The 11,140-nt window shown below is 35.8% G+C and overlaps 1 protein-coding gene and 1 pseudogene across 2 annotated transcripts in view; both read left to right on the top strand.

Annotated features, from left to right (window-relative positions):
• The window catches only part of ALMS1 (Alstrom syndrome protein 1), a 217,901-nt gene that overhangs the window by 74,910 nt on the left and 131,851 nt on the right, over window positions 1-11,140 (top strand). The window lies entirely within an intron of this gene.
• LOC105514052 lies at window positions 3,426-4,699 on the top strand (annotated as a pseudogene). Its single transcript, XR_001002121.1, has one exon. The product of XR_001002121.1 is annotated as a 60S ribosomal protein L3 pseudogene (transcript).

The raw sequence follows: 11,140 nt of genomic DNA, 5'->3' as shown, positions 1-11,140 counted from the left end.
TGCACTCCAGCCTGGGCTATAGAGCGAGACTCCGTCTCAAAAAAAAAAAAAAAAAGAAAATCTCTTCATGGTATTGGGTTAGGCAAAGATTTCTTAAGAACAAAAATACACTATCCATAAAAGAAAGGATTGATAAATTGCTCTTCATGAAAATTAAGAACGTCTAGTAATCAAAAGACACCATGAAGAGTGAAAAGTCAAGCTACACAGTGGAAGAGGGCATTTTGGATACATATATTTGATAAGGGACATAAATCTCGAATATATAAGAAACTCATGCAAATCCGTTCTTCCTACCCAGAGACTTCAATAGGTGCCTCATAAATGAAGATGTCCAAGTGGCCAATAAGCATTTGAAAACATTCTCAATATTACTGCCTCTTAGGTAATGCAAATTAACCATAATGAGATACTGCTTCATATCAGAGTAGCTAAAATTAAAAAGAGAACAATACTAAATATTGGTAAAGTTATGAAGCAACCAGAACAGTCTTTTATTGCTGGTGGGAAGGTAAACTGGTACAAAACTCTTAAAATAATTTATAATTATTTCATAATGGTAAACATATGCCTGACCTGGGACACTTCATTACTACTTCTTTTTAGGTGCATACTCAAGAAATGTCAGTACATATGTTCAATAGAAGACATGGTCAATAATAATTATAGTAGCCCCAAACTGAAAACTACATAAATGTATATCAGGAGTAGAAGAGATGAATCAATTATGCTTTATTCATACAGTGAAATCCTGTGTAGCCATAAAAGAGAGCAAACTACTCAACAACTTTGAAAGCTGTCACACATGTTATGGTTAGCAGAAAAGGGAGACACAAACGAGTCATACTGAATAATTCCATTCATATGAAATTCAAAAACTAGTCAATGGTGAGAAAAGTGATAAGAATGGTTACCCCTGGTGGAGTCAGGTGTGTGTTACTGACTGGGAAGAGGCACAAGAGGTCTCAGGTATAGGAAGTTTTGTATATCTGGATATGGGCAGTATTTACATTGCTGTCAACACATATAAAAAATAAACTACCTGACTTCAGATTTGTACACCTTATTAAGGATTTATTATATATTAATTAAAAAGAAACATTAAACAAAAGATACCATTGAAATCATAGAAAAGGAACTTTAAAAAGGCAACTATTTCTAATCATAACAAAAACTTTTTAAAAAGCATCAAGGTGTAAATCTAACAAGATTTATGAGATCTTTTATTAGAGAATAGTAAAATTTCTTTTGAAAGGCTAAGTACATAGAGAAATAAATTGCATTTATTAATAAGACTCTATATCCAGCTGGCACAGACTGCTTCAATGAATCAAGGCAGTTGTTTCTTTAAATTTTTTTATCATGGTAAAATACACATAACTTAGAATTTACCTCTTAACTATTTTTAAATGTACAGTTTACTGGTGTTAAGTACATTCATATTGTTGTGCAACCACCACCATCCATCTCCGAGACTCTTTTCATTTTGTGAAACTGAAACTTCTGCCCATTAAATAGTAACTTTTTGTTCTCTTCCCATCTGCCTTAGGCACCCACCATTTTCCTTTTTGTCTCGTATGATTTTGATTACTCTGAGTACTTCCTATAAATGGAATAATACAATATTTGTCTTTTGGTGACTGGCTTATTTCACTTAGTCGCATGTGATTCATCCATGTTGTAGCATATAAGTGAGTCTATGGTAGACAGTATATAGTTGGAGCATTCTGCCAATCTCTGTCTTTTGATTGGATAATTTATTTACTTTTAAAGTAATTAACGATAAGGAGGAACCTGCTTCTGTCGTTTTTCTCTTTGTTTTCTACATCAAGGTACAAATTTTATGTTCAGATACAATTTCAAACCAAAATGAGGATTTATCTTACTGCCCTCTACCCCACAAGAAATGCATTCGTAGGCTCCTAAAGGAAACTCTCTTAGATTGCTTGTTGCCAAAAACTATTGAGATCATTTTGGCCCGTTCCATGCTATGAGAATGAGATCTACGCTGTACCCAAGGATTTACTGATCTCTCTTAGCACAATACTGTTTCTTCGCCTTCTCTTTTCTGTTTGGTAATAGAAGAAGAGAAGAAAAGTTTGAAGTCAGTACTTTATATCATTTAGTATATGGACCAATAACATGTTTAGACAAAAAAACGTGAAATAAACTTATACTCTAAAATAAACCAAACCAAACTACAAAAGTAGTAAGAAGGAAATTATAAAATGAAATCTATCAATTAACTAGAAAACAGAAAAATGATAGAATTGAGCATTAAAATCTAGATTTGGACCTTGGAAAAATTCCAAATCAAAAGAAAGCTCTGACTAGCTAGAAGATGAGAAGGAAAAACATACAATGTTACACATGAAAAGGAGCATACCAGATATACCACTGAGAAAATTTGAAATAATGAGAGAAAATAAAGTATAACTCTTTTCTTGTTAGGTATAAAATTTTCATGAAATGACTGATTTTCTTAGATAATGTAATTAAACAGAAATGTGTAATAGATTAAACATGACTGAGAGACAAAAACTTTATTGATCAAACATTTGGCTTCCAAGTAAAGTACCTGACCTAGCTCAATATTAGGTAACGTTATGGAGTATTTCCTGGGTGTGATAATAACATTGTGGTTATATGATAAGTGAATTATTTAGGGTTGAAGTGTCAAATCACAGTGTCTTTGTGGAGGGATAAAGCTTTGTGGAGGGATAGGGGAAAATGTTCAACAGTTGTTGAATCTAAGTAGAAGGAATTCACATGTTTATTTTAACATTCTATCAACTTTTTGGTATATTCTTAACAAAAAGAAAAAAACAATGCCTGACTTAGATGTTTATATGGGTGACTCAAGCTATCAGGTAATGGATAACTCCTGTGCTATATAAAGAGTTCTAATACACTAATAAAAACTTCCTAATTTATTTGAGGACATTAACAAAAACCTCAGAAGACATACCTGAAATTATGAATCTTTCACATCAGTGTGATGTCTCCACTTTTATTTCTGATTTTATTTATTTGAGTCTTCTAGTTTTTTCTTAGTCTAGCTAAATGTTTAACATTGTTTTTACCTTTTCAAAACTATCAGTTTAGTTGATTTCTTCCTGTTTTTCTGTTTTTTATTTCTGCTCTAATTTTTATTCTTTCATTCTTTCTGCTAACTTTGGGCTTAGTTTTGTTCTTTTTCTAGTTCCTTGAGGTGTGAAGTTGAGTTGCTTATTTGAGATCATTCTTCCTTTAAAAACAATTATCATTAGAAACTTCCCTCTTAATCCTGATTTTGCTTCATCCCATAAGTTTTCATTTGTTGTGTTTTTGTCTTAAGATATTTTTTAATTTTCCTTGATCTCATCTTTGATCCACTGGTTGTTTAAGAGTGTGTTGTTGCTCTACCGGCGGGATTTGGTGGTGTGATGTCTCACAAAAAGTTCTCCGCTCCCAGGCATGGGTCCCTCGGCTTCCTGCCTCAGAAGCGCAGCAGCAGGCATCGCGGGAAGGTCAAGAGTTTCTCTAAGGATGACCCGTCTAAGCCGGTCCACCTCACAGCCTTCCTGGGATACAAGGCTGGCATGATCCACATCGTGCGGGAAGTCGACAGGCCAGGATCCAAGGTGAACAAGAAGGAGGTGGTGGAGGCTGTGACTATTGTGGAGACGCCACCCATGGTGGTTGTGGGCACTGTGGGCTACATGGAAATCCCTTGAGGCCTCTGGACCTTCAAGACTGTCTTCGCTGAGCACATCAGTGATGAATGCAAGAGGCGTTTCTATAAGAACTGGCAGAAATCTAAGAAGAAGGCCTTTACCAAGTACTACAAGAAATGGCAGGATGAGGATGGCAAGAAGCAGCTGGAGAAGGACTTCAGCAGCATGAAGAAGTACTGTCAAGTCATCTGTGTCATTGCCCACACCCAGATGCACCTGCTTCCTCTGTGCCAGAAGAAGGCCTACCTGATGGAGATCCAGGTGAACGGAGGCACCGTGGCCGAGAAGCTGGACTGGGCCCGTGAGAGGCTCGAGCAGCAGGTACCTGTGAACCAAGTGTTTGGGCAGGATGAGATGATTGACGTCATCAGGGTGACCAAGGGCAAAGGCTACAAAGGGGTCACCAGTCTTTGGCACACCAAGAAGCTGCCCCGCAAGACCCACCGAGGTCTGTGCAAGGTGGCCTGTATTGGGGCATGGCATCCTGCTTATGTGGCCTTCTCTGTGGCACGTGCTGGGCAGAAAAGCTACCATCACCGCACTGAGATCAACAAGAAGATCTATGAGATTGGCCAGGGCTACCTTATCACAGATGGCAAGCTGATCAAGAACAATGCTTCCACTGACTATGACCTGCCTGACAAGAGCATCAACCCTCTGGGTGGCTTTGTCCACTATGGTGAAGTGACCAATGACTTTGTCATGCTGAAAGGCTGTGTGGTGGGAACCAAGAAGCGGGTGCTCACCCTCCGCAAGTCCTTGCTGGTGCAGACGAAGCAGCAGGCTGTGGAGAAGATTGACCTTAAGTTCATTGATACCACCTCCAAGTTTGGCCATGGCCACTTCCAGACCATGGAAGAGAAGAAAGCATTCATGGGACCACTCAAGAAAGACCGAATTGCAAAGAAAGAAGGAGCTTAATGCCAGGAGCAGATTTTGCAGCTGGTGGGGTCTCAATAAAAGTTATTTTCCACTGAAAAAAAAAAAAAGAGTGTGTTGTTAATTACCACATAATTGTGATTTTCCCAGTTTCCCTTCTGTTACTGGTTTCTAATTTTAGTCTATTGTGCTTGGGAAAAAAAAGCTTGGTATCATTTCAGTCTTCTGAAATTTGTTCAGACTTGTTTTATGACCTAATATGTGATCTGCCCTGGAGAATGTTCTGTGTGCAGTTGAGAAGACTGTGTATTCTGCAACTGTTAGGTGGAATATTCAGTATATGTGTGTTCTATTCATTGTTGAAAATGGGGTGCTGACATCTTCTATTGTATTGCTATTTTTCCTTTCAGTTCCGTCAGTGTTTGCTTTATATATTTAGGTGCTCTGATGTTGGGTGTATATATGTTTATACTTGTGTTATCTTCCTGATGAATTGACTCTTTTATCATATGACCTTCTTTGTCTCTTGGGATGGTTTTTTATTTAAAGTCTGTATTGTCTGCAAATCAAAACCACAACTGCTGTTTGGGTTGCTATCTGCATGGAGTATATTTTCCTGTTCCTTCACTTTTAGCCTGTGTGTCCTTAAATCTAAAGTGAGTCTCTTGTAGATAGCATATAGTTGGATCTTATTTTTAAAATTAATTCAGCCACTATATGTCTTTTGATTAGAGAGTTTACTCCATTTACATTAAATTATTGATAGGGAAAGATTTACTAGTTCCATTTTGTTAATTGTTTTCTTTCTTACAGTTCTTTTCGTCCCTTTTCTCCTCTCTTGCTGTCTTCCTTTGTGATTTGTTGATTTTGCTTTGATCCTTCCTTTTTTTTTTCTTTTTCTTTTGTGTATCTTCTATAGGTATTTTCTTTGTGGTTACCAAAGTCTTACATAAAACAACTTATAGCTACAGCAAAAGCATTTTAAAAAATAGATAAACAGGACTGCATCAAACTAAAAAGCTTTTGCACAGCAAAGGAAGCAGTTAAGAGAATGAACTGGTAATCTATGGAATAGGAGAAAATATTTGTAAACCATGTATCTAATGAGGAGTTAATATCCAAAGTATATAAGGAACACCTGCAACTCAACAGCAAAAAAAAAAAAAAAGAAAAAGAAAAAAAAATCCCCAAAACAAAAAACAAATAACCTAGTTAAAACATGGGTAAAGGACTTAAATGAACATTTCTTAAAACATACAAATGTGTAAGGTGCTGTATATGAAGAGATATTCAGTATCACTAATCATCGGGAAAATGCAAATCAAAACCACAATGACTTACCACTTCATATCTGTTAGGGTGGCTGATATCAAAACAAAACAAACTGTAACAGGTGTTGGAGAGGATGTGGAGAAATTAGAACCCTGTACACTGTAGATGGGCATGTAAAATGGTGTAGCTGTTGTGGAAAATAGTATGGAGATTCCTAAAAAAAAAATAATAGAATTAGCATATGATCCCACTTCTGGGTGCATATCCAAAGGAAATGAAATTGGAATCTTGAGGAGATCCCATGTTCACAATAGCATTAATCACAATAGCCAAGATACATAAACAAGATGTATAAACATCGATAGATGAATGGATAAAGAAAATGTAGTATATACATACAATGGAATATTATTCAACCTTAAGGAAGTCCTGGTGTATGTGACAACATGGATGACCCTGTAAGACATTACACTATGTGAAATAATCCAGTCACAGAAGGTCAAATACTGAATGATTTTGCTTACGTGAAATATCTAAAAATAGTCAAATTCAGAAAACAGAGAGTAGAATGGTGATTGCCAAGGACTGGGAGGAAGGGTGAATTGGAAATTGATGTTACATAGGTATCACAGGCAAAGCAGATAGTTCAATATTAGGAAATTTATGAACAAGTTTTTACATTAGTAGATCTAATGGAGAAATCATAATTCATTAAGCTCCAAAAAGTATTTGGGAATAAAAAAATCTGTAATTAAAAATATTTCTTTAGAAGAATATTTCTTTACAGTAGAATAATACCTCAAATATGATAAAGAATATGTATTTGAAATTTGCAGTCAGCATAATAAAGGCAAATACTTTTGTTATGCATATAAAACATTTGTGAGAGGAGTCATATAATGTGGTGGAGTAGGGAACTCTAGGGCTCTTACAAAAACACCTAATTAGCTTCCACAAACTATCAGAATTAATTTTTATAGAACTCTGGAATTTAACATTAAAAAAACAGGAAAAGTAAGGAGCTGTAGCACTGCAGAAAAACTATGGCACCTTAAATTGCTCACCTACCATTCCTTGTGCCTAGATTAATAATGGCTTTGAAAATGGCAATGAGCTTACGCTCATGGTGCAGGCTGTTAGCACCGGAAGGATTAGTACAGATCTTGCTCTCAAAAGATTGTGATTATTTTAACCTGTCCGAAGTTTCTGAAGGACCAGTATAGAGCTTCCTTTTGCTTTACACAACTCAGAGCTTTCCTGGGACTGGGGTGGCTTGTCCATCATCACGTGTCAAAAGTATTTGAAAGCCAGAGTATCAACTGTAGAAGTCTGAGTCTGGGGATAAAAATTAGGACAATGAATAGGTAGACAAAAAGCCAGGAAGGAACAGTTGAAAAGGAGATACAGGGTGGTATAAGGACTTTTAAATGCTTTTGTATGTGCTGAGAAATTGAGAATGCTATGTACATGCCTAGGATTGGACAACTCACAGAAGGCTTGAGAAGACCCTAAGCTTTCACCACTAGCTGACCTTCCGGCTCTGCCTAACTAAGTAGAATGTGAAGACTAAGATAGAGTTGTAAACAGTCTGGCTAAGTTTTGATGGAATGCCCCAACACAGAGCAAAAACGACTGGGACTTTTTTTTTTTTTTTTCCTTTCCTATTACCTTTTTTCTTTCCTTGGCTGCAGGTATTTAAGGAAACGGTCAAAACAGTAGTTGACCCTGAAGCTAAGTGAGCACAGACTTCACTTTCATGTACAACAAAGAATGTAAACTTTATGAAATAGTCAGTAAACAACGCTTACAACAAGCAGTAACAGCAAACTCCAGGGAAGGGGGAGAATTCCAGTATCCAGAGTTGTCACATTATAATATTCAATATGTCCAGTTTTCAACAAATTATAAGGCATGCAAAGAAATAAAAAAGTGTGACTCATTCAGAGGAAAAAAGAGAAATAAATGAAACTATCCCTGAGGAAGCCCACCTTAAATGTACTCAATGAGCTAAACAAAACCATCAGCAAAGAACTAAAGGGAACCAAGAAAAGGATTTCTCACCGAAAAGAAATATCAACAGATAAATTGTAAAAAGGAAACAAATAGAAATTCTGCAGCTGAAAAGTACAGTAACAAAAATTCATTAGAGGGGTTCAATAGCTGATTTGAGTAGTCTGAACAAAGAATCAGTGAACTTGAAGAAAGGTCAGTTGATGTATTCATTTGAGGAGCAGAAAGAGAAAAGAATAAAGAAAATGAACAGGGCTATGGGACATCCCCAAGCATACCAGCATATGCATTATGGGATTCTTAGAGGGAAGAGAGAGAGAGAGACAGAGACAGAGACAGAGAGAGAGCGAAAGGGGCAGAAATAACATTTGAAGAAACAATGGTTGAAAACTTCCCTAATTTGATGAAAAATGAACTCCAAATGGGTTAAACGCAAAGAGACCCACACCATGACCGATTGTAGTCAAATTGTTAAATACTTAGCATAGTTGTTGGTTCTATTAGTAGAAATATACTTTCCCTAATGAAGTCAGCTTTAACAGATGTTTTTTAAACAAGTGATTCCAAAAGCTTATTGATTTTTAAGTAAGTTTTGTGTCACATAGTAATATATTTCTTTTATTTGTAGAAAGTAAATTTTTACTTTTTAGTGCTTGTTGACTGTGTGTGTGTCTTTGTGTATTGGTTTACGTGATGGTGAAGAACTACTTATTTCTTTTTTGGTTTGTTATATGAGGTCTTTGACGTTGTTTGTTTGTTTGTGACAGGGTCTTGCTCCGTCACCCAGGCTGGAGTGTAGTAGCTATATCATAGCTCACTGCAATGTCTGCCTCCCGAGCTCAAGCTGTCTTTCCACCTCAGTCTCTCAAAGTGCTGGTATTACAGGCTTGAGCCACTGCACCTGGCTGATGTGTCATTAAGCTGGACAATGAGAGAATAATATAACCTGATAAAACTCATGTAGATCTGTTGAGAAGAGAGAATTTTAATTGTGAAATAGTCTCTGGAAATTAGTAAAAGACGTGTTTTAGCTAACCAGTAATTTCGTAACTTTATCTCAGTATAATTTACTGTAATACATAAGGTTTCCCCATTTAAAATGTATAGTTTGTTTACAGAATTTTACAATAACATAATTTTAGAACTTTGTTGTCATTCTCCCCCTCCCCCAATTCCCTAGCCCTAGGCAAACACCAGTTCACTTTCTCTCCCTATGGATTTGCCAATTCTGAACATTTTATGTAAATAGAATTGTAATATATGATCTTTTGTGACTGCCTTCTTTTACTTAGCATAATGTTTTCAAGAGTCATTCATGTTATGTTGTAACATGAATCAGTACTTCATCCCTTTTTATTGCCAAATTGTATTTCATTGTGTAGATATTTTGTTTACTCATTAGTTGATAGACATTTGGATTTTCCACTCTGGCCATTGTGAATAGTGCTGCTATGAACATAGTAAGTGTTTATGTGTTAGAGTGGATGTTTCATTTCTCTTGGGTATATACCTAACAGTAGAATTACTGGGACATATGGTAACTCCCTCAACATTTAACATGTTGAGGAACTTCTAAACTTTTTTCTGAAGTAGCTGCGCTATTTACATTCCCACAAGCAGTGTATGAGAGTTTCAATTTCTCCATATCCTTTCCAACGTTTGTCATTTTCTGTCTTTTTGATTATAGCCTGGTTGGGTGTTAAGGGTATTTATTGTGATTTTTTACCTAGTTCTAACAACTAATGGTGTTGAACATCTTTTCATGTGCTTATTGGTGGTCATTTATCTTTTCTGATGAAATACCTATTCAAATTCTTTACCCATTTATAAATTTATCACTTTACAAATGTGTTGAATTGCAAGCATTCTTTTTATATTCTGGATTAGGCCTTTAGCAGATTTATGGACTTGCCAATATTTTCTCCCATTCTGTAGGCTTTTTCACTTTCTTGATGGTGACCTGTGATACACAAAAGTTTTAAATTCTGATGAACTCTAACTTATCAGACTTTTATTATTTGCACTTTTGGTGACATATCTAAGAAATCAGTGCATAACTCAGGGTCACAAAGATTTAGTGTTTTCTTCTGAGATATTTAGTTTTGGTTTTTATGTTTAGATCTGTGGTTCTATTTGAGGCAATTAAAATTTTTATTTTTATTTTTTTAATTGTGATAAAATAACATAAAATTTATCATCTTAACCATTGTTAAGTGTATGGTTCAGTGGTGTTAAGTACATTCATGTTGTTGTTTAAACAATCGCTATAGCTTTTTAAATCTTGTAATACTGAAAATCTATATCCATTAAACAACAAGTCCTCATTTTCACCTTTTCCTTAGCCCCTAGCAACCACTATTTTACTTTCTGTCTCTATGAATTTGGCTACTCTAAGTACCTTACAGTAGCAGAATCACACGGTATGTGTCTTTTTGCCACTGGCTTATTTCATTCAGTAGTGTATTTTTAAAATTCACCCATGTTGTACTATATGTCAGAATTTCCTTCTTCTTTAAGACTATATTATTCCATTGTGTGTGTATGCCACATTTTGTTTATCCATTCATCTGTTGATAGACACTTCAGTTGCTTCTGCCATTTGGCTATTGTGAATAATGCTGCTGTGAACATGCTTGTTATAATTATCACTTCAAGATCCTGCTTTCACTCCTTTTGGGTGTAGACCCAGAAGCGGAATTGCTGGATCATATAGTCATTCTATTTTTAAGTTTTTGAGGAAGCCCTGTGCTGTTTTCCATAGGTGCTACACTCTGTACATTCCCACCAGCTGTGTTCGAGGGGACTCATTTCTCCACATCCTTGCCAATACTTGTTATTTTCTGTTTTGTTTTGTTTTGTTTTTCCTTCTTAATAATGGCTATTCTAACAGGTCTGAAGTGATGTCTCATTGTGGTGGTGATTTTCATTTCCCTTATGATTAGTAATATTGAGCTTGTTTTCATTTTGGTTAGTCAGTTGTATACCTTCTCTGGAGAAATGTCTATTATTTTTGCCTATCTTTGAATCAGGTTTTGTTGTTGTTCTTGAGTTGTAAGTGTCCTTTATATGTTCTGGATATTAACCTTATATCACATACAGTGAGTTTTTGCCTCACATCTTTGTTAAATTCTTGGAAACTGTGACTTGTAAGTGAAGTGATGTATAGCATAGCAAAACAAACTGATACAGGATAATTGATAAAACAAGAGTTAAGCTCCTATGGTATTCAGTACATTGTTTCACTTGAAGATGCAGTTTCTAAG

The sequence above is a fragment of the Colobus angolensis genome, unplaced genomic scaffold, assembly GCF_000951035.1.
Source record: "Colobus angolensis palliatus isolate OR3802 unplaced genomic scaffold, Cang.pa_1.0 Scaffold24, whole genome shotgun sequence".
Lineage (NCBI taxonomy): Eukaryota > Metazoa > Chordata > Mammalia > Primates > Cercopithecidae > Colobus > Colobus angolensis.
The sequence above is the reverse complement of the archived record's forward strand: the minus strand, read 5'-3'. Positions and strand labels throughout refer to the sequence as shown.